We start from the raw sequence: 5,916 nt of genomic DNA, 5'->3' as shown, positions 1-5,916 counted from the left end.
TGATTACACTGACACTCTGTGTTGATTGCATAACTGATATTCCCATATAATACATAATATATAATTTGCGCTATCACGGGAAAACAGTGATGCTTACGAAAAAATGTTTCAAACAAAGTTGTTTATTTTTGTATAAGGAAAAATTTTCAATTTAAACTTTTGTTCTATCTCTAACGGTTTACAAAATGGGTCCAACGGACCCAAGACCAATTTAATCTATGTTTCCCATTTAAAAGCTCGAACTCACTTTTTATATCCTGAGCACGATGTAAAAATGACGGACAACCGGAAATGGACGGACTAACTAGATGATTCTATCAATATTTTTAAGCGTTACAAACTTGGGACTAAACTTAATATGCTATGTATATTTCATATATACATGGTATAAAAATTATTGTTGATTGTTTTATTTTTGTCCTTAGGTAGACTCACAGTGCGTATTATTTAATGCGCTCTGTTATTAAACTTTAAGATAACTTGTTCTTTCAATTGAATTAACCTTAGAGAGATGTAGACAGTGTTGGATTGAGAAATACCGGAGACGAAGGACATAGAAGCTATAATGATCAAAATGTTTCCGATGACAAAATTTGTAAGGAATTATGTAAAAAGCGTTCAATTGTTCATTTTAAGTCAGAAAGTTTTTGATCATAAAAAAAAAAAAAAAAACTAAACAAGTAATCGAAGCAAAATAATTCTGGTATTTCTAAACCAACTACAATCTGAACACAGAAACTAGAAATATGAAGAAGATTATTACATTTTATTTATGTTTACAAAGATGGTATTAGAAATATTTTTAGCAAAAAGTATTTTTATTTTATTATTTAAAAAAAAATTCTATTTCTAGTAATATAACAGTGTTCTCTTACAGTTTAAAAAAAATACTATTCCGGATCTTTGTGTCTGTCATCTTTGTTCTAAAAAACAAGAGTAACAAATGACAACCATCATTGATTGATCTATCAATTGTTTTTAGAATAAATAAATTTCATTTTTTTTTTTATAAGAAGAAAATAAAAAACAAGATGCTTAAAGTGAGGTATTAAGATGATTACAATTTGTCTTAATCAAAAAGTAATGTTTGTTATTTATTGAATATCTTTGTACGGAAGGAAGTTTATATCTTTTATGCACTTATTTTTTACTATATTATTACACGAAAATTTTCTTGTTTATTCTGTTTTTGATTTAATTGCAAATCCAAATTTGGAATAATAAAAAACCTTTAATATGAAAAATGTCTCATTTCCTGTGGAGTAGTAAATGTAGAAAATGGCCTTTCTTCAACGACCAAAACGATTACTCTGTCTCTTCACGTACCTACCAACGAGTTCGTGGCTCCCAAATGAACGGACCTATTAGTGCATTTTGAAAGACTGTTTCGTTGACATAAATAAGTTAAAAATTGTAATATTCTTGAAAAATTAAAAACTTTTTATTTCGCAGTGTACTTCTATAAAAAGAAATAACTACACAAATTTAACTTTTAATCTCGGCAGAAAAATATCGACTTCCATGTTTGATTTTCGTATTACCTCATCCGTTCTACTTCAACTTTTTATGCTGAATGGGTGCTTTAATATGGTTTAAGATCGCTCAAGTAACGTATTTGGTATCCAAAACCGTAATTCAAATTGTTTTCGTTAAAAATAGTTATTTATAAAATACGACCACCTTGAATGTTTTAGAAAAATGAAAGGGTTTTTAGGATTATCTTTTGAAATGTAAATCTCGCGAACTATAAACTGACGAAATATTAAAAATCTTGAAGCCTTCATTTTGAACGATACCAATAAAACCAGTTTTTGACCAAAATATAAGGTCATTTTGCAATGAAATTACGGAAAAAATTTAAATTTTCATATTGTTGTGATGAATCTTCTAAAGTTAATTTTTTGTATTATGGCACCGGTCGCTCCACTGTCAAATTGTGGACAATGTGGCTGACTTTTTAGGAATAATAGGTTCTAGCAAAATAAAGTGATACAATCAAGTCAATTTCGAAAAAAGAACAAACGAGATAGCATTACTTGTACTATTATAGTAACGAAATTTAAAGCCCATATAATGTTTTATTTATTAGTTTGATAAAATGTTTTTTTTAAATAGAAAACAAATGGATCATTATAGATTATTTGACATATCATTTACACAATGTAAGCAAATTCATTACAAGATGAAATTATTTTTTATATAGCAATATCATAAATTTCTTTACCAAGACCAATATAGAGGTACCTACATAAACATAGTATTTAAATTGTTGGTTTGTTTGTGTATTGGTAACATTATCAAGATTACGTGAGAAATGTATATAAAACAATTATATAGAATAGGTGAATAGATTTTAAAGAACGTTTTGTTGAAAGGTGAAACACGCAAACTCGATATCATATTTATATTATTATATTCGTATACCAGATAGGGTGGTCCACGTAATTAACCCGCCAACACTCGCGATATGAGCACTTGGCTCACGCTCGATTTAAAACATAGATAATTTTTTGAGACGCATATATATAGGTAAAATATAAATTACTCACTTCGCATATTTTCGAGCCCTTTTGTGTTATTACGAAAATTTGGATCAAATTCCAAAATGAAAATGTTTTTCCGATTTTCTCGGCTTTTTCAAAGGTGTAAAAAGTAAGTACAAAATACGGGAGCATTTGAAGACTGGTCGAATAGTTTTTGAGATACGAACTAAAATTACGATATCTCAGAAACTATACCTACCCGTTTCGCGCTAGGCAAACGTAATTTTAAATATAAAGACTATTTCGTTATAAACTTCACTTCATTTGCCATCACTTATTTCCGCTTTCGTGCACAAATTCGTTGGTTTTAATTTTTGGTGTGGCATTCCTAATGTTTTTTAAACAAAAGACACCCGTTTATAATAATAAAATTTTCACACCTGTTACTGCAGATAAACTAAAGTGATTGATTGTTTCCTTTCTTGGGAGCAGAATGATTATTTTTTGAATATTGTAAATATTGTATTTTAAAAAAACCTTGGTAATATTATAACATACGTTGATCTATATTTGTCGATAAAATTATTTACATGCAGTTCCCATATACAAAATTGGCATCCCCTTTTGAGTCCCTTAAATTATGAATTTCTAATCCCTTCTTAGTGCTCACCTACCTTACTTAAGGAAAGTGTATACAAAATTTCAGGCTTCTAGACCCAGCGATTTAAGCTGTGCGTTGATCGATCAGTCAACTTCCATTTTTATATATCATGTTTGATCTTTCTGCTCACCATGGCCACTCTGTGAGAAGGTATACAATAAATTATACCCGTATGATTTAATTAAACATTATCTATATTGTTCATTAAAAAAATAATTTTAAAAATATAATATTTCATAAATTGATCACAAAAATCATATAGTTCAAATTTTAATAACTATGAATACTTAACCCACACAGTCAATATATTTTGAGTATGTGAACTTTTAATTAGTAAGAGAAGAAAGTTTGAAAAAAAAAATATTAATGGTAAAAAATAAATTTCGACATGTATTTATAAAAATAAAAATATTTTTAAGACTTTCATAGCAATTATTTTAACTAAAATTTATAGTGCCGGTAATAGCGTAAAATGAATTTTTGTTTTCGCTTATTGCACGGGTGATCTAGAAATTGTTAAACTATACTTGTAAGTCGTAGACATCTACACAGAAAAATATCGGGGAAGATGATGGAAATGGAACTAAACAATATTAAACTAATCATAAACGCAGCGGAACATGGAAGGTGGTAATCGAGCTAGCGAATGATTGGCGATGATAATGAATAGCAGAATGATCTTATATAAATCAGCAGAATATATTTATTTCTATAGCCACAAAAAGTTTTCACAGCAGACGATGATCGGTTAAAATCGACAAATATTGTAGGAAATGTAATGACGAAAATTCATTACATTCCATGTCCAAGTATAATCTTTTAATATTATTAGAGAAATACTCAAAATTACAAAACGAAAATTAACAGAACCTTATCTCGTTATTAGTCCATCAAATTTTAAACTGCTAGACGAAAGTAACCTTAGAATTTTTTTCGTTTTATCGCTGCGACCTCCGAAAAAATCATCAACCTGTTTTTAACGACTTTTGTTCAACCTAACATTACCGGAAAATATATTTTGAAACAGAAATAAATTTTTAATAAGTTTTTCATGCCATTTGAATTATTAATTTCCTTACTTAAGTGTCAACCAAATTTTTACTGGGCCTGTATAACAAATAAAAAAGTTATAAAAAAAAAAAAACAGGATAAATTTAATAAGTTATTATAGGAAGAAGATTCGCTTGTAATTGATTTTAATATTTAATGTAAAAATTATTCCAAAATTTATTGAATAAAATTACTTTAATTAAAATAAAATACTTTTTAAATTATCCAAAAATTAAAATTATTTATTTTAATAGGTACTAAGTACTTTTAAAAATTTACATAATACAAAAAATTGAACTTAAAATCAATTATAAATTAATTATAATCGAATAATTTTTATAGATCAACTAAAATTAAATTTAATTTTTATTAAATATACTGATGATGTTCATTTGTTTAAAATTTATGTATAAAACAAATGAAGGTCGTGTAAAAAATATTTAAAAAAACAAATTTATATTTCGGTTTTTATTATTTTTACTGGAGTGATACCCATCCGCTTCGCTGGGTTTAAAAATAAAGATTGATAAAGATTGCTGTCGCTTATCTCCTTTCTATAACACTCGAAATAACGGTAAGGATTGTTTTACATAAGTAAAATATATGTATGGTTTTCTATTTTTTTAAATGTATAATAGTCGTAATTTTTCATTGAGAATATCAGAAAAGATGGCCGTGAAATATTTTATATTGACTATTTTTACAGGAAATCTGTAATTTATGGTATTGTCAAATGTCAAATTAATTTAATTTTTAAGTTTTTTTTTTCTTATTGATATATCTTTATAAATTATATCTCATATGTTATTCCGAAGTATGAGCTATATTGCTGTACAGTTTCATTAAAAACCATTCGTTAGTTTTAGCGGGAAAGCGTAACAAACAAACATGCTTCCTTTCGCATTTATAATATATAGAGATATTATTTTATTTATGTGTTCGTGAAATTGCATTTACTCTAATTTAATTAATTAATATTAAAATGTATTTTACTAATTGTACAACAACATAACATTAAAACGTGTTGAAATCCAATTCTTTAAATTATTATTAATGTTTATTTATTTATCTGTTGCATGCCACTCAATTTAATTATATTAATGCCTTCAAGATGGATAAATATTATTTTTATTTATATAAAAGATGTATATAGTTTTTTTTTTTTTTTGAAATAAATAATATTTATAAATGATTTTAATATTATTGCAAAATATTATTATTAAAAATGATTAATAATGATAATTTTTATATTAGTGGTGATTAGTTTTAAATTTATAATGTTTATATAAAGTGTATCTCATGCATTTTTTATGCTTAAAGGTAAATTTTTTTTTGGATTATCATTGAAAGATCGAGTTATAGTTTAAATTAAATTTATTTTTGTGTTATAAGGTTAATGATGAGAGACTACATTCATAGTAGACATATTACGAAATTTCATAAGTAAACCTTATCTATATATATTTGTCCAAATTCAGGTGCCATTCCTTTAAGGGAATCTATATAAAAGAAAATACTATATTCTTCGAGGATATCTGTAGTAACTCCATAAATGTTCATAAAATTGCTCTAAGACATCAAAGTTGGTAAAGATTTTAGACGGTACGTCTAATCCTCAAATGAACTTAAAACTTGAGGCCAAAATCGATTTTATCCAAGTAATTTTTATTTAAATTGGTGACACATATATTTTCTCCAATTTAAACAATTTTCTCAAGGGGT

Source organism: Chrysoperla carnea, chromosome 4 (assembly GCF_905475395.1).
Source record: "Chrysoperla carnea chromosome 4, inChrCarn1.1, whole genome shotgun sequence".
Classification (NCBI taxonomy): Eukaryota; Metazoa; Arthropoda; class Insecta; order Neuroptera; family Chrysopidae; genus Chrysoperla; species Chrysoperla carnea.
This window is presented reverse-complemented; position numbering follows the sequence as displayed.